We start from the raw sequence: 25,142 nt of genomic DNA on the forward strand, positions 1-25,142 counted from the left end.
CAGGCCCAGTGCAGGTCTGGAAACAATCCTGGAGGAGCGGAAGGTGGCCCTTGAGCGAGGCTGTGATGAGAAAGCAGTTGCTTTCATTTTGGCCATCATTTGTCCCTCTACCTCTTCCCCAAACACCATCACTGTTCCCAAGGCTTCTCCATCTCTGTCTTTCTTTGCAGCCAGAGGCAGGAGCCACATGAATAAAACCCAAAAGGGCCTTGGCCGGGACTCTGACACTGAGTCACAGCAAGGCTAGGGCAGGTCCTTTTTCCTCTTTGGGCCTCTCTTTTCCTACCTGAAAAAGCAGAGAGGCTGGGTGAGTTTCTTTCTGAGTTTCCTACAAGAGACTTTGTCAAAGCAAAATCAAATAGTGCAAGCTCTGTGCTCCACTCAGGTTGGGTTGGGATCTTGCCTCAATCCCCTGTTCCTGCGGTGTGATGCTGAATGACCTCTCCGAACCTCAGTTTCTCTGTCTAGGAACTGGAATCTTGTGGCCCCCCTTCATGGGGATCAGATGATGATGAATGCACAGCACTTGGCATGTAGCATGTAACGGGCTGATGTTTTCTACGACGATAATAAAAATGACGTTTGTCTGACCTGACCCCTTCCTTTCTCCATGTTTCCTTTGGTGCCTCCTCTTCTAGGTAGTACTTGATAACTTTGTAGGAGCCCAGGGACATGACGTTCAGAGTAGGATCTGTATTTTGTATGGGAGAGGCTGTTGGTTAATCAACGGGCAGATCACAAACGGGGGGATTTCCGGAGCATTTTCTTACTTTATAAACATAACTCACACTATAGGGAAGGGATACCATAGGTGGAATTACACATGCGTAAAAGAATTTCCTTCTGTAGACCTTCCAAAATAGAATGGAACCATTCTTCTATGTGAGAATGCCTGTCTCCTTGAGTTGTTTGAAGTGCTGAGTCAGCTCCTGAGTCCCGTTGATGGCACCGTCAGGAAGTATCAGGGAGGGGGTGCGACTTGCCTGAGGTTTGTGGGGCAGTCCTAGCCTCTGATTCTGGGCCGGGGTCCGAGTGTGCTCTGGATAGCCTTGGGGACCATTGGACACTAGCTCCTTTGGCGGTTGGGATCTCCTTGGGTCCATCTCCGTGAAATCCTGGGAAAGAATGATGCTTTCTGCCTCAGCTGGAAAGGAGTCCTTCATTACACCTGGTGCTATGGTTTTGAACAAGCAAAGCAGGAAAAAAGTCTTACTAATGGAGAATTTGATTAATACATTAATCTTCTCCCTCTACCTGTTAAATGACCCTTGCACAGCCAAAAGCCACAACTAGTGTGTAAATATACACGACTTTGTGTGGCTGTTAACTTAGCCTTTGGGTGAAGAAGAATAAGAGGCTCCAAACGAGGGAGAAAAAATTGTGTCATTGTAAAGAGCCAGACTGAGCTGGATTTGAGTCCCATCTCTCCCACTGACTGTCCAGGTGGCCTTTCATTTTACTCATTTATAAAGTGGGCAGTATAGTATCTGCTCCTATCCGTTTTGGGATTGGGAGTTTTCTTTGGAAGAACTAGAGAACTGGGACACCTTGAATCGTACCAGGTTCTGTCCTTGATTGCTATATGGCATTGGGCATGGATGCTTCTGCTGTTTGGGTCTCTGTTTCCTTATCTGTATGACAAAAAGTATGGGCTAACTTTACCCACAGCCCTCTTTGGCAGATCTAGGGTCAGATCTAGGTTCTGTCCTGAAAATAAGTGAAATATTTTGAGGTTGGAAGAGGCACTTTGTGACCTGCAATTTATTTTCCATCCAAAGATATTCCCAATTTTACTCCTTAAATTAATATTGAAAAGAGAAAGATTCACATATCTTATACATCATCCCAATGACACAGCATTTATGAGTAGAAATGGATATTAAAATCATACCCTCTTTATTTTACAAATAGTCAAATTGAGACCTGGAGACAGGAAAGACTTGCTCTGGGGCACACAGCCAAGTCTGAATTTGAAGTAGTCAGCCACAGCTTCTGACCTCAGATATATCTTTTGTCTCTCTCGGACTCAGTGTCCTCATCTGCGCAACGGGAGGTAATTTTCCTCATAGGGCTCTCATGTAGAAAAATTGAGAGACTGCTTGCTGGTGTGTTGAATGCTATAACACACTCTGTAGATCTGGGTGATTTTTTTTTTTCTAGTGCTCAGGTCCTCTGAATTCCAATAACGTGATACTTTTCTCTTTCTATGCTGCCCTAGGAAGAGCCATGTGTAATTTCGGTCTTGTTGTGGTTTTCTAACCTTCTAGCAGATCCTTTCTCTCTGCCAGAAAGACTCGTTTGCTCAATTTACACTTCTTGGCTCAAACCAAGAAGAGAATTCCAAATGACTGCTCTTTGAAAAGAAATTAACAGCCAAGATCATCCCTCCCCCACCTGCCACCATTATTACCACCACAACCAGACCCACCACTGTGACCACTACCATTATCATAACCACCATCATCACTGCTGCAGCAACATCACCACCATCACCTCACATTGGTGTGTGTGTAGATACTGTGCTGGGAAAGATGATACAGAGGAAAATAAGACACAGATTGTGCCTTCAAGGAGCTCACAGTCTAGGGGATGAGGAGGAAGAGCCACATAAGTAACTATAATTGTTTGCACATGCTACATTAATGCATGATTTATTTCCAAACAATACAATAGACATTCCAACAGTGTTAGAAAAGAGGGAGAAAGAAACTCTGGTGGGGGGTGGATGAATCTGGAAAAGGTTCTTGCAGCAGGGAAGGTAGATATGGGCAGATGGTGGATATAGCTTGACACTAGTCTGTTGATGGTGAAGGTACCATCACGTACAGCATATGCAAAAAACTCTGCCAAGGCCTTTACGTGCTTTATCTCATTCAATCGTCCAAGAACTTCTGAGGGGAATATTATTATCACCCCTGTTTAAAAGATGAGGAGGGACTTCCCTAGTGGTGCAGTGGTTAAGAATCCGCCTGCCAATGCAGGGGACATGGGTTCGATCCCCGCTCCAGGAAGATCCCACGTGCTGTGGAGCAACTAAACCCTTGTGCCACAACTATTTTGCCTGTGCTTTAGAGCCCGTGAGCCACAACTGTTGAGCCCGTGTGCTGCAACTACTGAAGCCCACGCGCCTAGAGCCCCTGCTCTACAACAAGAGAAACCACAGCAATGAGGAGCCCTCACTCGCCGCAACTAGAGAAAGCCTGTGTGCAGCAATGAAGACCCAACACAGCCAATAGATAAACAAATAAATAATAAATAAATTTATAAAAAAAAAAAAAGATGAGACTGAGGTTCAGAGAAGCTTGAACCCAAGTCTGTGAGATTCTGAAGCTAATCTAGGCCAGTGTTGGAAAACTCTGGCCCATGGGTGAAATCCAGCCTGTCATCTGTTTTTATAAATAAAGTTTGTGAAACACAGCCACACTCATCTGTCTACATATCATCTCTGTCTGCTTTCCTACCACGAAGGCTCAGTTGAGCAGTCGCCCCAGAAGGCAGTAGGACCCACAAAGCCAAAAATATTTACTCTAGTCCTGTGCAAAAAAATTTGACAAACCTTGCTCTAGATTAAGGTGTATTGGAAAAGAAGAGGAAAGAAAGTTATGTTAGATGCTGTGTGCCAAACCTTTAGAATAGAAGAATAAAACCCAACAAGTATTGAGTGCCAGTTATATACCTGGTATTTTAGAAGTGCTTTATGCATGCTCATAGGTATTCTCTCACTCTACCCCTCAGCACATTTGCGCTATTATGCCTATTTCACAAATTAAAAAAAAAAAATCTGAGGACTTAGGTAAATAATTTATCTAACATCACACAGCTAGTGACTCTGATCCAGGAAGACTGGATCAGACTCTGCGTCCAAAATGTATGTGATTAGTCAATCCTTCGTAATACAGGTGTGAAAAACTGGGGAGAGAGAAAACGAGAAGTGATGTGCAGAAAACTGTGTTGTGCGAACTTTGTTGTGCTGAGGGATGTGAACTATAGGGAGCTCTTCAAGATTTGGGGTCAAGGGAAAGCCATAACCAGATGTGAATTTTCAGATAATAACTTCATCATCCACTGTTGGGGGTGAATTGTAGGGACCAGGGCTGGTTTTATGTCAAGGGTTATTAATGTCAGGTCTGCAGATCACTGACTTTGAAAGGCCGTTGGATCTCCATCCCCAGAAAGTTTATGCAGAATTATATATTATTGCAGTTTTTTTTTCCTTAGGGGAAAAGATACATGGCATCAGCAAATTTTCTAAATGTTTTGACCCAAATGTTGTAGAACACTAAGATAAGAAGACCAGTTAGTTGGGGCATCCACTGCAAAAGTCCATATATGGGGTGTCTGTGAGGGTGGGGACTCCATTGAAATAATTTTAGCAAATATTTATTAAGCGTCTCCCATGGGCCAGGCACTTTTCTGGGCTTTCAGGATGCATCATAAAACAGGGATATATTTCAACCATCTGGAGACTTAATTTCTACTGGAGTGTATGCGGGACACATAAAGTAAACAACCAGAATAGCAAATGCTATATTAAAAGGCAAAGGGGAGGGGAAGTAAAGCAGAATAAGAGGTCAGGAGTGCATAGTCGAGTGTGGAGACTTAGAACTCAGAATGTCACAAAGTCAATCAGGATCACTTAGGTTGAGCATGGGAGAAGTGTTTTTTGTTTTTGTTTTAAAATGCAGATTCCTGGCTTCCTCCTACTGATTCTGTTTCTCTAGAGGGGTGAGGCTGAGAATTTTTATTTTCACAAGCTTCCCAGGTGATCCTGATGCTCACTGAGCTTAAGAACCACTACTCAAAACCATGGTTCATACATCTTTCTCATTCTGAAATTCCTTCAGGGAATTCCTTGCTTAGGGATTAAGAAAGTCAAGTACTTGTAATCTGGAGTAAATCTCCTCTGCTATTGTGGGCCACTTCCTCTCCATCAGTGCATTATGAGAAGGAGGTGAACTGGCCAGGAACCAGGCTGTCAGGCAGTTCTTGGCAAGAGGGAAGATCAAAGAAAAGAGGGGGATAAAATCCACATATTACTCAACACGCTCATGGTCAATTACAAAAGAGGAACTTAATGCTTGGCTTGCCGACTTGCAGAACTGGAAAACATAGCTATTTCATGAGACCAGAAAACTACCAGGTTCAGTAAGATATGCAAGACATACAGACTTAGCAAATGCAAGCATTTTTGCATGTCAGCGTGTAGAGCATTTTCCCCCCCATGGGACACCGAATTCACTTAGCAAACGTAATAAAAAGGAGAATCACAGAATGTCTTTTCCTGGTACTTTTAAGAACAACCACTTACTGAGCACTTCAATTGTGCCAGGAGCTCAGCTCAAACACTTTCTGTACTTAGTTCACTGAAACCTCTCATCAACCCCACACGGTTGATAAAACCGAGGCACAGAGGAGTTAGATCACTTGTCGCAAGATCTTATAAATAACTGGTGGAGCCAGGGTTTGATCTGAGCACTTCTGCTTTTTCTCATTTTGCTGTAGCCTCTCTCTTAGCTACCTCCCTTCAACTTTTTAATAAAGTGTAAACAATGGAAGTCTAATGTCTACTGAGGACGCTATCATTGCCTATTACCTCCTCCTGATACTGTGTATTCATTTCTTTCACTCAATGGCCAAAATATTTGAGAGAATAGACTGCTGTCTACACTGATTCACCCCCATTCATTCCAGGGCTGGCTCCCTCCATCCAGTGGAAATACAGTGGCTTCTTCTCATTTGTAACCCTGCAGACACCACATTTGCCATAAGTGACTTTGCCTTTTTTTTTGATAGGCATCTTTTGATTTGCATCTCAGTTCTTGTAGTCTGGAAACGAGCGAGACATCCTTGATAACTCTTTGTCCTTTCTCCTGCACTCATCCCCCCACCTCCCCCCAAACTATAATCCATTAACAAAGCCTGTAGATTTTTCTTCTTAGGAATTTCTCAGATATGTCCAGTTTTACCCATTTTGGTCCGAGTCTTGGCTTGACTGTTGCAGTAGCCTCTGAACCAGCTAACAGTGATCCTCGCCCCCTCTAATTCATTTTCTTCCTGGTAGCCATAGTGATATTTTCAAAATTAAAACTTGCTCACATCACTTTTCCAATGAAAACCCTTAACTGGCTTCCAACTGCTCTCAGGATCCAGACCAAGGTGCTTACTGTGCTACAAGGGGCTGCTTAGACTGGTCCTTCTAACTTCTTAAAACTCCTCTTATACTTGTATCCTTCTTGCTTTCTGTGCTTGAGCCACAGTGATCTTTCACTTTCTGGAACTGTGCTCTGTTACGCCAAAGAGGCTTTGCACGTGCTGTTCCCTCTACTTGGAATTTGTTTCCCTTCCTGTTTCTTCTTTCCACTGAGTTAACTGCTGTTCATCCACCAGATTGCTGAGGCTTCTAGATTTGATAAGATCTCGTTTGTTTATTTGTTTACTTTCTTGAGTCCTTTTATCTTTCTTTCATAGCAATTATCATAGTATCTAATTATGTTTTGATGTGTTTTCTAATTATTTGATTAATGTTTGTTCCTCTTCCTCCTCCACATTTTATTATTTTGTTTTATTATGACAGCTGTGCCAATGGAGAGGGAACAGCTGGTAAACTCAGGAATAAAGGCATCTAGTCCAACCCTGATTTACTTCTTGATTCCTTTCTACCACACCTTGCAAATGTTACAGAGCCTGTGTTTGAACATTCCCAGTAACAGCTTGCTCAGTGACCCCTAAGCATCCTGTTTCCCTCACTTCTGGAATATCCATTCTGATATTGAGTCAAAATATTGTCCTATACATTAGGAGGTAAACTTCATGAGACCGGGGTCTGGACAAGCTTTTTGTTCAGCATTGCACCAACAACTTCTCGTATAGTGTCTGACTCATAGTAGAAATTTTAAAAATATATTTTTAACGAGAATAAATAAGTGAATGTATGAAAAATGAGTGAGTAACCAACTTGTACTGGCATGCTTACATGGTGCTTTCACATATACTGATTCCCTTCATCCTCTCAATAGCCCTATGAAGGTAGCAATGTTTATCTTCATTTTACAGATTAGGAAACTGAGGCTCACAAAGGGTGAATACCACCCTCTGAAGCCCCACAAGGCTGACAAATGTCAGTGCTGGGGCTGGAATCCCCTTTCCAGCTGTCTCACAACCACTCATCCACCATACAGCCATCATTTATCTGAGGGTGTCATGCAAAGCAGGGCAGTGCTGGGCTTCCAGGAACAGAGCAAGCTGCAGGTTCCATCCCTGTTGGAGCTTTTCCCCATTCACAGGGGGCTCTTCTTGGGTCATTAGGTAACTTCAGTCAGCAATGATGCTAAGGGTGCAGAGAGAATTCACCAACAATTCAACTCTGTTTCTCTCTAATCTTAGAAAGAAAAAAGTCATTCCAGATGTGGCTCCCAGTTCACCAGGCAGATGCGGTGGAAAGCAGCACGAGTCTGTACCATTACACAGCCGGTCGATCGGCACACAGCCTCCTCTGGTCAACAGAGTCATGTCCTTCCTTGCATTTCTGAATCCCAAGCCATAAGTTTAAGTCCCGAAAAGAGGAGAAACCCTCAAGGAATTAGCTTCTTCTTGGACTACATACTACTTTTCTTTTTTAGATTCATCTCCAGATTTTCCCATTTGGGGGAGCATTGTCAAATTCCTGGATTTTCTGGTACCCAACGCTAAACCATTTTAGTTTGGAAAAGTATAACATGTACACAGCTAAAGTGACTAGTGTAATGAAACTCCATTTACCTATCATCTTCTAGTTTCAATCATAACCAACTTATTCCAAGCCTCTCTCACCTCAAACACTATATAATTTGATATGTAAACATTAAAGTGCGTATTTCTCAAATTAAGGATTCAAAAAACATCAATATCATTGCCTTGTTTTCCAAACTAACAATTCCTCTGCACCATCAAATATCTGGTCATGTTCACGTTTACCAGATTGTCCTATGTTTTTGGTACCAGTTTGTTTATTCAAATTGGGATCTAAATAAGATCCAAACATTGTGATTGGCTGATAATTAAATCTCTTTTAACCTATAGGTTTCCTCCTCCGACTTGTTTTATTCCTTGTATTTTATTGAGAAAACTGGGTATTGTTCCCAAGGGATTTTGCTCATTGCAGCCCCATGGTATTATTTAGCATGTTCTTCTGCCCCTGTATTTCTTGTCACTTGGCAGTTAGGTCTAGAGGCTCGACCAGGCATGATTTTTTGGCAGTCCACCGCAACCAGTCTTGATAGACTTGTAGACCAGGGTGATCTCATAGAACAATTTGATGTTTGTCTTTGATGCGAGTCAAATCTGTCACCAAGTCCTAGCTGTTCCCTTTCTCCTGTGTGATTTCTAGCAAGTGATTCTGAGCCTTAGTTCCCTCAGATGTGATGTGGAGTTAATAAGAATAATACCTAATTTCTGAGGTTATTGTATTAAATGAGATGGACGCCTAACATGCTTAGCCTTGTGGCTGGTGCATAGCAAGTGCTGAGTATGGACAAGCTCTTACTTGACTTACTTCTCCTCCCTTCCTGATATTCCCCTTGTTCCTCCTCCTCCTTCTCCCCTACGTTTCACTATTGTATTTTATGATCAAAACAGTGCATGTGAGAAAGAAAGAGCAGGCAAACTCGGAAGTGGAAGAGATCGTCTGGCATCTAGTCCAGCCCTAGTCTGTTGCTTGATTCTTTTCTCCCCTACCCTGCAGGAGCCTGTGTTGGATACTCCCAGGAACAGCTCGCTCAGTGATCCCTAAGCAGCCTGTTCTCTCACTACTAGGGCATCCTTCTTTACACTGAGTCACATTATTTTCCGGTACATGCCTTGATTTGTTGTTTCCAGTTCTATCCATCAAGACTGTGAGATAGACTTATCTATTGACTTACCAGACAGGGCATGTGTTTTGGAATCAGAGAGAGGAGGATTCAGATACCAGGTTTGCTAGATACCAGGTTTGCTACAAAGTTTCTCTGTGCCTTTGAGCACGTTCCTTACATTTTTAAACTTCTTTTTTTCTCGTGAGTAAAATGGAATTAATGACGTCCACCTTGTAGAATTGTTTTGCAGAGTAACTGCAGTAAGCCATGCATGGTGCCGAGCAGCAATGTTTGGCTCATAGAAGTAGCTCAATACAGTCTGTCCTCACTCCTGGTTCTAAGTGACAGTCTTTCAGGTGCTGGATGATATCTTCGTCTCCACCGGACTATTCTTCTGGTAATCATCCCTAGTTCCTTTGATTGTTTTTCATTGCATGAGTCTTTTTTCTTATCTCAGACTCAGTCTTATGCCAGGCATTCTGAGTATTAGCTTCTGAAAGAACTCTAGTACGTCTGTGTCTTCTGGATGTATGCTTTATGAAGAAAGAAGTTAGAACACACAGAGACTGCTTTACTTGCCTGCAGAACTAAGGGTAGAATCCAAGTTTCTTGCTTCCAGACTTTTGGATCTGCCCTGGGTCACAATAGCTTCTATCTTTACTGTCATGTTCATAGTATTCAAAACATAATTTTTGGCTCGTTGAAGGAAACGGGGGCTCAGAGGGAAGATCTCTTATCAGTGTCACACAGCCAGTAGTTATGGAACCAGAATTTAAACCCGTGTCTGGAGGTCCCATGACCTGTGGTCTCAACACATAAGCTATAGAGACTACCTCATCATTGGCTCCTTCCTCTACCCTTGGGACATGGGCAAGCCTGTTCTGTCAGCAAGTAGCCTTTCTTGGCATCTAGAGTCACCTCCTGTCACTGTCTTTTTCCTCACCTTTCCTTGATGATAAAACATCTTGCTCCATCCTTACCTTTTGGTCACTTCTCAGCCCTTTGGAAGCTGACTTTGGTTGCACCATCTGCTTTAAGTTCTTGTCTCAAAACTCAACAAAGAGCTGTTTACTCAATCCAACAGCCTCTTCTCAACCTTTTTAAAGAAGCATTGATCCATTCTTAAAAGAGCTTGGGCTTGGCTCCTCGACTTGCTGCCTAGGTTGGTTCTGGATATTATATCAGATGCAGATGTAAAGGGGGGCAGTACAAGAATCAGATAGACCCAGGCTCACATTCTTACTTTGCCAAATATTCTGGAGCTACAACCTCAGTACTCAGAATCTCAGTGAGGATGGTAGCAGTATTTAACTCACAGAGTTGTTGTTAGGTTGAGTAGGGTTACATATGCAGAGCACTTAGCAATGCCTAGAATAATTAAACTCGATCAATATTAGTTGCGGCTTCTTTCCTCTTCCTTCACCTTCCTCCTCTTTCTCTTTCTTTTCCTCCTTCTTCTGCTTCTGCTTTTGCTTCTGATTACAGTAACTGAGCACAGAGTAGGTGTAAAATAATTGTAATTGCCTTGCCCTCAGGCATCAGCTGATTAAAAAACCGAAAGGATAGTCAGTTCGCAGAGACTAGGAAAGGCATGCTTCCCCAAAGTAAAGGTAATCTTACTGTCTCTGATAGTTGGTTCTAATGACATATTTTTCCCCTTTGTAAAAATATTAAAAAGAATAAAAATAATTCTGAGTATATATGTGCCTAGAATCACTGTTACCTGTAAATAATTGTAAATAACAACTTTACTACATCCATAATAAACAACAATAATTCATAATAACTATCTTGCTTCCATTTAGAGAAGACCCAAGTTTAGAGCTTTGTCGGTACTCTTTAATTACCAAGTACATGTATACTGTGGACATATATGTGGTTCTGGCATTATCTTAGGCACTTTATAAGTGATTCTTGTGTCATTCTTTTTTGAGGTAGGTATTAATACATCCCCATTTTACACATGTGGGAATGAAGCATAGAGAATTGAAGTCACTTGTATCAAGTTTGCTCAGGGATAACACTAAGATTTGAACCCAGGGCTTTGGTTCCAAGGATTGTACTCTTAACCTCCATGCTCTGCTGTCCCTCCAGCATACATAACATCCTTTGCTGGAGTAAGGGATCAAGACTTCTCAGAGTCCAACTTATCAGGATGGAAATATGGCTACAATGAACCTGGTAGAAATCTCTCTTTTCATAATTTTTTTAGCCAGATTTCCAAGGCTCCCTCTCAAAGGCAAAGATAAACTCAGTATGGGTCTAGACAGCATGTCCCCTCCTATCCTCTGACCTTTCTTTCCCTGCCCCCACCCACAGGCCCAACCATGGAAGCCCCACCAGCTGGAGAGACTGCCTCCCTCAGATGCCTCCTAAGGGAGAACGGGCGTACTGGAAAAATGAGGTCACCAGTGGCCACAGAAGGGAAGTTTTGCAGTTCTTTACTCAGGAACTCACCACTAGCTTAAGTTAGCATTTAGCAACATAAACTCTACAATCTTGGACAGATCCTCCACTTGAAACCTTCCCACCCAGCTCTCCTCTCCAGATGTTCTCGCCACAGGGAAGAGGAGTTACTATCTGTCAAAGGACAGCAGGCCTTAGAAGACAGGTCTTGTCTATTGCGTGGGGCTGGGATCCTTGGTTAAAGGCTTCCCTTAGGAAAAGTGTGTGAGTTCCATCCAGGTTTCCCCTTCCAGGACTGAGCGAGCCAGGAACAACGCCTTGTAGGAGACAGGCTGAGAGGAGGAGCCGTCCTCTGAAGAACTTGGATTTGTACAGGACTGAGAAGCCCTTGGCAGTTCAAGGTCACAGGGCAAGATGCCTTGGGAAGATGACTCACGATTAGATGGATGAGGCTACTGATATGGCTGTGTCTTCTCCCTGGAGTTATAACTGATGTTTCCTATTGCTCATAATTGGTCTGCTATTCATCACTTTCACAATTGCTATCAGCTCGGTGACAGGCAGGACAAATGGTCTGGAGGTAGTTTGGAACAATGTAAGCACGATCTGTTGCCCTGGTGACTGAGCAGGTCTACTAGGATAACATAGACTAGACATCCAAAGAGCTCCCAGTCTTCTCAGTCCTCAGAATTTACCACTCATTCATGCAACACTTATTCATACAACAGACATTTATGGAGCACCTTCTTTGGGCCAGGGCTTGTGCAAGGAGGTTCTGATAAAATAAGGCAAAGAACTCAAAGTTCATGGAGAGGACAGATATGCAAATAAATAGTTCTATAAAAGATTGCAGTTCAGTAACAGATGTGTTGTCCAGGGTGCAGTGGGGGCCTCCCGTTCTGTTGGGAAATCAGAAAAGAGTTTCCAGAGAAGATTGCAGTTGTAGTGGGTCTTAAATAATGAGTATGATTCAGTCAAAGGTAGAATGGAGTAAAGACATCGCAGGCTGAGAGAAACCATGTGCAAAGACATAGTAGCATCAGAGTTTGCTGCCTGTCTGGTCTATGACAGGTGGTTTAATGTGGATGGCGTGTAGGACCGGGGAAGACTGTAGTCATGGGAGATGAGTCTGAGGAGATGGTGTGGCATCACTGTGTGAAGGGCACTGTGTGCCAAGCTAAGAAACAGAATATTTGTACTTGTCATAGTCACAGCTCTTCTGTTGGTAAGAAAGAGAAACCCACTGAAACTAAGAAAAAAAAGGGAGAAATTGTAATAATGATACAGTGATTTCTCATGTAACTCAAGGACAGAGAGCACAGCTGAGCTACCAGTATCCAGGAAGCCACTCTCAGCAGTAATCCTGGAGCCTGACATCTCTGTTTCCCTCTGCAATTGAGTGGTCTCTCTCTCTCTCATTCTCTTTCTCTCTCTCCTTCCTTCCCTCCTTCTCTCCCTCCCTCCCTCCCTCCCCACCACCTTTTCTGCTTTCCATCCGTGTAGCTCAGCATGGCAAGCCCAGCCTAGCCAAGTCTAGCTTTGCATCTCATACCAGTTCAAGCACTCAGAGAGACCAGTGAACATTGGAACCTAAATTCCCAGAGAAAAAATGTGATTGTCCCAATTTGGGCAGTTTTGGTCCCACTACTCTTGGCCAAAGTAACAGGGTTATTTAGTTCAAATATACCCACTGAACCATCCCTTGTTTCTGTTACCTGAAGGGTATCTGTTAAAATCCTGTCAGTTTTTATTCACAAACGAGAGTACCCTAACTCAGGGGGATGCACTGTGATATGCTAGGATACATCCAAAGCCACAGGATACAAAGATCAGAGATTCTTGAACTTAATAGTACCCAAGAATCACCTGGGAGTGTATTCAATCACAGATTCTGGAGCGCCTCGCCCAAGATTCTGATTCAGTGGGTCTGAGTTTGGCCTGGGAGTCTGAATCTCAAACAAGTGCTGCAGGTCATTAAGTCAAGAGGGCCAGGGATCACACTATGAGAAGCACTTTGAGAAAAACTCCATTGTTTTAACATTAAAGCCAATCAAAGCCCATTGTGGAGTAGAATATGTAATTTGCATAAACACTTAAGAAAGAGACTTCAAAGTAATTTTGCAGTTATTCCTTCTGGTCTTTGGGATGCTTTGTACAAAAAGCTCAAAAAGCCCTTCCATATTTTACTGGAGGGTGTGGAAGGTTTTTTAGGTCAAGAGCTTTGGCTCTTAGAGGTAGGCTGGCCTTGGGAGTGAAGTGAGCATATGGTAGGAGCATGGCAGAGGTTAAGAGTGGAAGATTATCCTGAGGCCCCGGGCAGAGGCGAAATCTTCCATGCTAAGGCCAACAGGAGGGAAAGGGACAGAGATACGACAGGATTAGGGTTCTTAACATTAATTAATTTATGATAGACCATTGATTAATCAATTACTGGGCCCCTACTCTGTCAGGCACTAGGGATTAAATGGTAAACAAAGTAGACAGGGCTCCAACCTCAATTTATACACAATCTATTAGGAGAGACAGACAAGCAATGAAATAGACAATAAAATACAGCACAGGAAAATAAGTTTTGTCATAGGGGAAGGTGGGAAAAGATGTGTTACCAAGGAAGGGGTCTATCCCAGTTGTAGGGGAGCAGTGAGTGCTGCCTGCAACAGGTGGTCTCCAAGCTGAGAGCTGATGGATTAGTGAGTGGGGGAAATTATTGGATGGGAGAGGAGTGTTCCAAGGAAAGTAGCATGTAAGAGGTGAAAAGTGAGAAAGCATAACTGGAAAATAGAGTATAAAATGCGTGGTAGCAGGAGGTGATGCTGGAGGGAGATGCAGAGATTTGAGGGGCGGGGCAGCTGACCTCAGCACAAAACCATCGAAATGAGCCATAGCCTTCAAGTAGGATGAGGCAGAACCTGTGGCCAGGGAGGCCAATCACAGTGGACTCAGGTCATCAGAGCAGCAGCCCAGCCTTGGTCTGGAAGCTAGAGCAGCACCTGAGCTGTATTTCCTGGGGAAGCTCAGCAGGAGTTGGGTCAGCATGGGTGGGACCACGCGTACTTCTTGCATTCGTGGTGTTGCCGTAGTTCAGGGCCTCCAGAATAATAACATTAAAACCCTTATTTTATAGATGAGATAGAAAAGGAGACTGACTTGGCCAAATTTGCACAGTTAGTGATAGAGCTGGGATGAGCTTTCTTTCTTGAGTAGCTCTAGGCTGCTAGAGGGCTTTGTGTCCAGCTCAGAATGTAGATTAGCATAAGGTGGAGAAGACTCTGCAAAGTAAGAGATCCCCAAATGCCATGTAGAGAAACAGAAAAGTTCCATGGACAGATATGTTTGGGAAATGCTGCATTTTATACTTGCCTTCTTAGGGCTTCTCAGTGACTATTAGCATATGAATGGCTCTGAAAAGTTCTATGTAGAACAGTCTATTTGGTTTTGTTGGATCTAGTCTTTTCCAAATTTATTTGACCACAGAGACAACCTCCCCACCATCCCCAATTTTTATTTTTTATTTTTTTATTTTTTTTATTTTTTTGGGGGGTACACCAGGTTCAATCATCTGTTTTTATACACATATCCCCGTATTCCCTCCCTTCCTTGACTCCCCCACCTCGAGTCCCCCCCACCCTCCCCGCCCCAGTCCTCTAAGGCATCTTCCATCCTCGAGTTGGGCTCCCTTTGTTATACAACAACTTCCCACTGACTATTTTACAGTTGGTAGTATATATATGTCTGTGCTACTCTCTCGCTTTGTCTCAGTTTCCCCTTCACCCCCCGCCCCCTCCCATACCTCGAGTTCTCCAGTCCATTCTCTGTATCTGCGTCCTTGTTCTTGTCACTGAGTTCATCAGTACCATTTTTAGATTCCGTATATGTGAGTTAGCATACAATATTTGTCCTTCTCTTTCTGACTTACTTCACTATGTATGACAGATTGTAGTTCTATCCACCTCATTACATATAGCTCCATCCCATCCCTTTTTATAGCTGAGTAATATTCCATTGTATATATATGCCACATCTTCTGTATCCATTCATTTGTTAATGGGCATTTAGGTTGCTTCCATGTCCTGGCTATTGTAAATAGTGCTGCAATAAACATGATGGTACAAGTTTCTTTTGGGATTATGGTTTTCTCTGGGTATATGCCCAGGAGTGGGATTACTGGATCGTATGGTAGTTCTATTTGTAGTTTTTGAAGGAACCTCCAAATTGTTTTCCATAGTGGCTGTACCAACTTACAGTCCCACCAACAGTGCAGGAGAGTTCCCTTTTCTCCACACCCTCTCCAACATTTGTGGTTTCCAGACTTTGTGATGATGGCCATTCTGATTGGTGTGAGGTGATACCTCATTGTGGCTTTGACTTGCATTTCTCTGATGATGAGTGATGTTGAGCATCTTTTCCTGTGTTTGTTGGCCATCTGTATGTCTTCTTTGGAGAAATGTCTATTTAGGTCTTCTACCCATTTGTGGATTGGGTTATTTGCTTATTTGGTATTAAGCTTCATGAGCTGCTTGTATATTTTGGAGGTTAATCCTTTGTCCGTTGTTTCATAGGCAACTATTTTTTCCCATTCTGAGGGTTGCCTTTTAGTCTTGTTTATGGTTTCTTTTGCTGTGCAAAAGCTTTTAAGTTTCATGAGGTCCCATTTGTTTATTCTTGATTTTATTTCCATGATTCTAGGAGGTGGGTCCCCAATTTTTATTTTAACTCGCACTCAGCTAACATCCTACTGAACTCATGTCCCTGGAAATACACTTTGGAGTGTTGTTCTGGCCAGTAAGGACTGGGCACTGACCAGAGCAAGGTTAATTGGTCACCCTGTCTCTTCCTGAGAATATGCATGCACTTCAATTTCCACTTTCTTCAGTCTTTAATATTTAGGAAAAATAAGTCTGTGTTTAGAAAAAAATACTGTCGGTATTTGAGAAAAATATTTCCAAGAATTCAGTCTTTGGAATCAGCCTTGTGTTTGAATCTAAGTCACTCTAGATTTGTTCAAGTCACCTGATCACACGAGCCCAAATCTTTTTAAAGTTTCAACTTTTTCAAAGATTGCATGGAGACAATGCAACCTAATATATGGGCTTATTGTGAGGATTAAATTAGCTCATAGTGGCAAAACATGTAGGATTTGGAATTTGATGCAGTTAAGTTTGAATTTTGCTCTGCCAAATATTGGCTATGTGACATAGGCAAGGAACCAGACTCCTTGGGGCCTCAGTCTCATCTTCTGTATAATGGGAGTGACAGAAGTACCCGAATCGTGGCATTGCTGTGCAAGAGAAATGACTCCTCATGGCAAACACTGAGCACTGTTCCTGGCATATGGGTTTGTTCAAAAATGCTCACTGTTATTTTTAATGCTATAAAACACAGCACTTCATCCTCTACGTGAGTTGGATGGTAGCTAAAATATGGAGTGAACTGACAAGAAAAATAGCTTCTTGCCTTCGAATCATATAACACTATCATCTTGTCTCTGTACATCTTGGGAAACAGACAGCTGACAGAACCCCGTGCAGGAACGTCTCAATGAGCTGTATATTTATTTCTCTAATATTTTTTCATTAGCAGAGATAAGTGTGGCAAGAAGGGGTTTGGGGAACTCTAAATGTCTTCCCCCTATTGCCCAGATTAACAAGCTGTTCTGTCGGGCTCTCATCATTCAGGGGAGAGTGGCTTGGAAAGCGAAGTTTATCCTGACAGGGGAAATGAGGTGTCGTTCCTGTGATTTATAGAGCCATAGATTGAGCTGCACAATTTCTTGTATAGGAAACGGGTTCTTACCCATTAGTATTCTTCTACTGTGTGGCCTTGTGAATGGGGGGATCTGACTCAGTAGCTAAAACGGAGGGGTAGGGTAAGGGAGGTCAGGGGGCAAAGCTTGGGATTCGGAGTTAGAGACCCCCTGCTCTGCTGCATTCACGTTGGGGGACCTGGGCTGGTATCTCTTCTCTGACCCTGCATTTGTTCATCTGTAAGGGTTCCTGGGAACAGTAAGAGCTGTATCCACAGGTTGCTAGGAGTCTTATAGGAGCTAACAGACAGATGCCCCAGCACCAGAGCCAGAATAAAGAAATGCGTAATAGGTGTCTGTTTCTTCCTCCCAGCCCCCCTTTCCTCAAAGAACATCAACGGCATGCTCATCGTCTGTGGGGCCTCTTCTACAGAGAGGATGTTAACTGGCAGGAGTTTTAAAAACAGGCATTATTTTTTTAAGCAGATTTAGGTTCTCAGCAAAATCCCCAGTGTAAAGTGCAAGGAGTCCCTGTATACTCCCTGCCCAGCCCGCACCCAGAGTCTTCCCCACCGTCACCATCCCACCCCACAGTAGTGTGTTTGTTGCAGTCGATGAGCCCACACTGACACATCATTGTCACTCAAAGTCCAAAGTTTACATGAAGGTCCGCTCTTGGTGTGCATTCTGTGAATTTTGACAAATGTATAATGATGTGTGTCCACCATGATAGTATCATACGGAATGGGTTAACTGCCCTAAAATCCTTGGCTCCCCCCATTCATCCTTCCCTTCCCCCTAACCCCTGCCAACCACTGGTCCTTTTACTGTTCCCATAGTTTTACCTACTGGCATGAATTTTTAAAGCATCCCAGGCAGTATATCTAGGATGAGTCGTTTTAAAAGGAGTGGGAAAATTGTGGACAGCTTTGAGAAAAAACAAAATCCAGAACACAAATCAGAAAATGATTAGAACCAGCAATGCCGTGGAATGTATGTCCAAGTTGAAGAAAATACAGGCAAGGCAGTAAGGCCCAGAGAGGGTAAATGACTTACTGAGGTCACACAGCAAGTTAGGCAGAAAATGTTGAGTTCCCTGGGATTCTTGTGTCTGCAGCACTCTACTCTTTTCATGCTCTGTGGCCTCTTCCTGTGAGAATTTATTCACTCCTGTGCCTTCTATTACACTGAACCATGTAAAAGTGCTCCCCTTTGACTTAAGTGTAGATGGCAGTTTCCTATGGCATTTTCACTGGCCCGTCCCCACAGGTACAGTGAAAAATCTCAGTATGTGCTAGAGGTGGGGGGTCAGGAATGTAAATAACACCTGTGAAAAATGGATTGTTTCCATCAGATCATGTGTTTGGAGGCTTTGCATTTCAGGGCACAGGCTCTAGAGCCAGACTTCCCAAGTTCAAGTCCTGGTTGTGCCATTTACTAGCCCTAGAATCTTGGGCATAAATGTAAAGTGGTACATAATCATTATGCCTATCTTACAGGTTGTTGGGAGAATTAAATGAGTTCATATGTCTAAAGTTCTTAGTGTTGTTGTGAGAAGCATTTAGAACAGTGCTTGGCTTGTAGTACGCATCGATAAATGTTAAGTGCTATCCCTAATATCCTCTAGTTAGGGAGAACCTTGTTCATGATATAGGATCAAATGACCCGAGTTCAAATCCTTTTTCTACCACTTTCTAGCTGGGCTACTTTGAACAGGCTATTTCACCCTTCAAACCTCAGTTTTCTCATCTGTAAAATGGGGATGGTAACAGCAGAATCTGCTTCACACAGCTATTGACAGGATTGAATGAGATAGTGTGTATTAAAATGCTTATCACACTCTCAGTAAATGTTGCTATTCTGTTTGTTTCCTATCTAACAGCTTAACAAGTTAGTGGCTTAAACCCAGTTCCAAAGGTAGGCAGCCTTGCATAGTGAATGTTAGTTGATATGAAAAACTTAGTTTATTTTCTGCTAGATTCTTATGGTGTAAAATTGGACGGGTCACGTTGCCTTTTGGGCCCCTTAGTCTGAGCAAAGTTGTGAAGGCCAGTTTCACCTTTCAGGACTCTTTCAGGTCTGAAATGCCAGGGATCTGGGGCAATGAGTATGTGTGTATACACTTCAGAACCCTCTAGCTCCTGGGTTAAGTATGTAGTTTAAGGTTTCTACTTCCCTTTGCTCACCTGCTCCCCAGTTGCTGCCTCTTCTAAGTAATCTTTCAGGATTATTCAGAAGTGAATTACCTGCTGTTTCAGTTATTTATTGCTATGCAATCCCCCAAATTGGTGGCTTAAAACAATGATCATTTTATAATTGTCTCTAATGGTTCTAGGGGTTGACTGGGCTGAGCTGGGCAGTTTTGACTTGGTTCCCTCATGTGGCTGCAGTCAGTGGGTATGTGGCTCACCTCTCTGGCAGATGACCTTGGCTGTTGGCTGGGTCCTCAGCTGGGTCTATTGGCTGGAATACCTGCACATGGCCTGTCTATGTGGTCTGGGCTTCCTCACAGCATGGTGGTTGGACTCTAAGAGTGAGCATTCTAAGAGACATGATGTGGAAGCTGCCAGTTTCTTAAGGCCTGAGCCCAGAAATTAAAGCAGCGGTACTTATTTTGGTCAAGCATCTGTAGAGCCCAGGGTCAAGGGGAGAGAACCTGGATCCCACCTTATGGTGAGGGAAATGTCAGAAATGTTTAGGGTCATGTTTTAAAGTCACCACACCTGCCTTCCTGCTCCGTTTGGGAATAAAAAGACTTAAGTCAACTAACATTACCCACTTCTCTTCCCAAATGTGCTCTCATACATGCTGCTTAAGTATGCAGTCATTGATTTGTAACGAGATGACCAGTTAATCTCCTCACTGTCAGGACACACCAGCATTACTTATTTTTTTCCCAAAGAATGGGGGCTCCAGCCCCTGGTCTCCAGCGCCTGTAACTACCAGGACAATGAGTGATAGCCACTCTAGGGGATGTGCTGATGACTGAATGGCAGGTGGCTCAGGTAGGTCCTATCTGAGAGGTCCAGGCCAGGCTATAAACCACTATTTCTGCCTCTGCACAAGCACTGCTATGATGCCTTCTTCAACCCTTCCATGTTCACCAATCCTAGTCCCTCCTAACCAATCAAACATGGTCAGCATGGGCTCAGGAATTAGTCTCCCTATAAAACTAGATTTGTCAGCCACTTCCCTTCCTCCCATCTCTTCCTAGGAAATTAGGAGCATATTATTTTAGAACTAAGTACTTACTGGGCAAAAAACTGTCAGCCTATTCTCCTCCAAGCAGTAATCCCAAATGTCTCCAAAAGGGCTTCTACCTCTTGGAATTTAACACACATTTTGGTCACCCAACAATGTGTTGACTCTTTTGCTTGGAGCTGGGGAGAAAGAGATGAATCAAATATGTTACCTTGGCCTGGAGGAATTCCCAGTCTGATAAGCAAGAAGCACACATAAACAAGCAAATTGCAAGGGAATATGAAATGTGCAAAAATGGAACGAGAGGAGAGAGAGAGAGAATCTCTCAAGTGGCAGGGTCCTCGTGGACAAAAAGTTTCCTGGATTTCAGCAAGGAAATATAAATGGGGAAAGGGCATTTTAGACCAAAGGCACAGCATGAGAAAAGGCTTGGTACGAAGCAGTGCACTCCTGTAAGATGGTATGTGCTAGAGCATAGAGTAGGAATAGTTGGGAGAAGATGGGAGAAGAGCCACAGGCTGAACAACAGAGGACTTTGAAATCAGATTAAGAAGTAGAGGCCTCAACCCGAAGGTGGTGGGGCATTTGGAGGGGTGCAAGCAAGGGGGTGGAATAGGCAGTGATGTTTTAGAAGGCTGGGAAAGGAGGCACTGGGAAGGATCAGAGCTGGAAGGCCAGTCCAGGGGCTATGACAATTGCCTAGAGAAGAGGCATTACTAACCTGCGCCCAGGAGATAGCCGTGGGGCAAGGGAGAAGTTGGTTTGAAACACGTTATGAGGGAGAGGGAGGAGTGCAGGGTAACCCCCAGTTTCTGGCTGGAGGCACGAAATTGATGGGAGTGCCCATCACTGCAGTGGGAGATACAGGTCATCTTGGGGAAGGAGAGCATCACACACACACATCTTCCTGGCTTTATGATATCACTTATAAACTTGGTTCGCTTCATTCAGCATTCTGTGTGAACTTTTAATTCAATTTAGCAAATATTGGCTGACTTATGTTATCTACTAGATACTGTGTTAGGCACTAAAAGGGAGCCTGGGGGTAGAAAGGTAATCTGTTTCTTTGTTTCTGGAAGGTCTTTCATCTCCTCAGCGGTATGTATTGAGCAGCCACCTGACCAAGCTTATTAGTACTGAAGATAACAGATTCATGAAGCTCTGAGTGAGGACTCCAGGGCATCTTTTTGGTTATACAAACCAGAACCATCTCAATATCAAAAACAGCAGACTTGGTATCAGCTCCTGAGTATAATTTTTCAGTGTAAAAAATCGCCATTGTAAATATAGAGTTTAATTTGTAGGCTTAGTGACGTTCTATATAGATGGTCCCAAGTATTTATCTTAATTAAATATGGAGTGTTAACTTGAAGTTTAAGATTCCTAAGACATTGTCAAAATTTTTAGAGCTGGAAAGTCCTCTTCCTTTGTATTCCCATAACCTCCTGCATGTTACTTCACAGCACTGGAACCATATTCAGTGTAACTGTGTGTGTCTTCATCACTAGACTGTGCGTCCTTTGAAGTTAGTGACTGGGTCTTGTTCATCGCCTTTCTCAGCATCCAGATGGCATGTGGTATGGAGGAGGAAGTTCAGTTAACTAAGCCTTCCAAAATAAAACTTCTGTGTCCTCATTTTACAAATGGAGAAATTGAGGCTTAAAGAGAAATAACTTATGTAAAATTCAGTTAGGGAAGTAACTGTAGAGTCAGGAATAAATCCTAGTTTATTTTGATAGCTTAACGTTGTTGTGCTGTTTTCTCATCCTGTGGGGCTTGGTTTGCTAGTTAATTAGCCAGAAGTTGGAAGCATTCACTAGTAGAGGAAATGCAAACCTTCATTGTCATGAAAACCTATGGCCATGCAAATGTAGCCCTTAGCCCTGTATTAAGTACAAGATTTGTTTCTTCAGTCCATTCACTTATTCAAAAGCTAGGAGTCAGCAATGCCTCCAGTGCAAGGTTTCATTCTCCTCTGAGAACACACACAGACATACACACACACAAAACACATAAGCACGTGATACAAGCAGACCAGCTGAAAAGGATGTTTTGGATGAAATCTTGGCATTTATTGTTCCTGTGCGACCTGGGAAAGTCCAGGGTGCCAGAATTCAGATGGACTTCAGTTCAAATCCCTACTCCTCCATGTGTCTGTGAATGGGAATAGGTCACCCATCTCAAAGGGTAATTTTGAAGATTAAATGGAGGAATAGTCATTTCACCACAAAGTTGCTCTATCACCTTGGACCAGCCAGCTAGCCTTTCTGGGCCACTGTATGTGCATCTGTAAAACGGATTCAATTAGATGATTTACGGAGTCCCTGGAAGCTGGAACATTCTATGCTCTTCCTCCCTTGGGATCTATTTGGATTCAGGAAAGAGTGTTGCAAGGACTAGAGACGTAAGAACCGAGCTGATGCGTGCTGGCTTCTGCTGCCTTGCGAGGGCTCCCTGTTTGATGTAGGCCTTTTATCAGGGTGTTGTTTGAGCTCTATCCACGGTTTGCCTGGCCACTGCTGCAGTCCCCATTCTGTTCCGCAGGGTTTGGGAAAGAGCCAGTGGATGTGGAGACTCGCAGGCAGGGTTTCTTCCCAAGAGCTGCTTGGATGGTGAAACTCACAAAGTCCAGAGAGATTTCCTGTTTTGTTTTTCACGAGCTCCAGTGACTATTGATTACAAAAACCACACTCTCACACACACACATACACGCATGCATGCAAAAACAAAAACACATACACAAAACAGGATGTTCTCTCTCCTCCCCTTGCTGGAGTCCAAGGCAATATCTTACCATCTGTGTCACTTTCACCCACGGCCCTGGATTTCACCATTATGATAATTAAGCCCTTAGCGCTAGCTGGAGATGTTACAGAATCTTAAGCCATGAGCAGTTGCACATGTTAATTTAAGTGAGAGGGAACCTGCAAATGGAGGGAGAAGGAAGTCTGTCAGTCAGCGTGACCTCCTGCCATCCCATCTGGTTTCTGCCCTCATGAGAGTGCCCCCTCTGATGCCAGTAGGAGAACAGACATTTGTTCCTAACACAGGTTCTGACTTGTAGTGAGAACAATGCTATTACTGTGTGCCAGATTCTGGCCCGCATAATTTGTATGCAAACATTGAATGGGATGCATTTATGCTAAAAAAGTTGTTTATTTGAAATTTGAATTTAACTGGGCATCCTGTATTTTTATTTACTGAATCTGGCAATCCTACTTGGAGTCAACCCCACTGTCCTGAGTGGTTAAATAGAAGAGACCTATGCTTGGGAGTCATAGAGATCTGGGTTGGGATTCTGCTTCCATCATCTGCTTGCTGTGTGATCTTGGGAATATTTCTTCACTGCTCTGATTCCTAGTTCTCACCTGTAAATGAAGACTTTTCTCAAGACTTTCTCAAGGCTATTAGGAGAATTATACTTTAATGCCCTTAAAGTACGTTATACTGTGTAATTAGGTGCCTCATGAACATTAGCTCCTATTATAATTGTTTTTATTTCATTGGGTCACTATTCTTAATTCAGGAAAAATTAGGTCATTTGTTCATCCCCTAGGAGAGGATGTGGGCAAGGACAAATGGCAGGAATAATCAGAGTCTTCCCATCAGAGGCACTGAGAGGAATGTGTTGGAGGCTTACACAGTAGTGTCCTTGATACGCACATTCTTCTTCTAGATCTGTGTTCTGGGTAGCTAGGGTGGCAGACCCTAGACCAACTTTACACAAACATGCCATACTTGAGTCTTTTGAACAATGGAAGATGGAAAAAGTGTCACCTGGGTAATCAAGTGTCTTTGGTAGTAGGTATTGTGAAATTTTAGTTTAAAAAGTATACAGAAAGAAAAAAAAATTAAAGAAATGAGAAAGAAAGCAAGCAGGTAGAGTCTGTTACCTGGCAAAGGAGTAAGAGTATCAACGTTCTCTGAAATCCCCAAATTTGAAAAAGAGCTGTCAAACATTCTGAATCCCCAGTGCTTTGAAATGTTGGTGTAAATGGAGTGACTAAAACATAAAGCACATCTGAACCTCAGCCTCATGATCCGTTTTTCAGTGTCCGTTCATTTATTCAGTAAATATTGACTGAAGAAGTGTTCTCAGTCCCAGGAGAATACACACGTGAAGAAGGCACGGCCTGTGCCCTTGGTGGGATCAGAGTCTGTTGGGTGAGATGGATGAGCGCATGTGATGGTTAGGTATGGTCTTGTGTGTTGTGATGCCCAGAAGAGGAGATTCCAGCCTTAAGAAAGTCAAGGTAGGGTTCCCTTAGAAAAGAAGGTTTCATTTGAGACCAAAAGAGTAAATTGGATTCCAAGGCAGGGGTGAGATTGAGAGTATTGCAGTAGAGAGGTCAGGATGTGTTTAAAAGAGAGAGAGAAAGAGGGGCAATGAAGTACACTGCAATTGAATAGAACATTGATCATCATTTAGAGCAAGGGTCAGCAAACAATGGCCCTCTGAGCAAATCTAGCCTGTTGGCTGTCTTTATAAATAAAGTCTTATTGAAACACAAACATGCCCATTCCTTTAAAGTATCATCTATGTCGCTTTCATGCTACAAAGACAGAGTTAGGTAATTGTGGCAGAGACTACCTGGCCATAAAGCCCAAAATATTTACTGCTTGGTCCTTTGCAGAAACACATTGCTGTCTCCTGATTTAGAGCACACTTTTCCTAAGCAGGAGTTCATTGTTGGTGGAAATGTTAATGGTTGCATGTGGATAGATGGTAGCATGCAAAGGAAAATCAGAGGACTGGTGAGAGATGAGACTGGAAAGGTGGTCAGGAGCTAGAGCAAGGAGTTTAGACTTTATCCTGAGGGCTATGGGGGAGCCTCTGAAGGTTTCAAAGCAGGGTGGTGAGGTGGTCAGACTTCTCAAGAAGCAGTGTGGCAAGGTGTTAAAGAGGGCAGGGTCTGGAGCCAGACTGCCTTGGATCAGATCCCAGTTCCATCCCCTACTAGCTA

General features: G+C 43.2%; 1 protein-coding gene across 4 annotated transcripts in view; it reads left to right on the forward strand.

Moving 5' to 3' along the window:
* Window positions 1-25,142, forward strand: part of ASTN2 (astrotactin 2) — an 887,719-nt gene that overhangs the window by 699,044 nt on the left and 163,533 nt on the right. The window lies entirely within an intron of this gene.

Source organism: Hippopotamus amphibius, chromosome 2 (genome assembly GCF_030028045.1).
Source record: "Hippopotamus amphibius kiboko isolate mHipAmp2 chromosome 2, mHipAmp2.hap2, whole genome shotgun sequence".
Lineage (NCBI taxonomy): Eukaryota > Metazoa > Chordata > Mammalia > Artiodactyla > Hippopotamidae > Hippopotamus > Hippopotamus amphibius.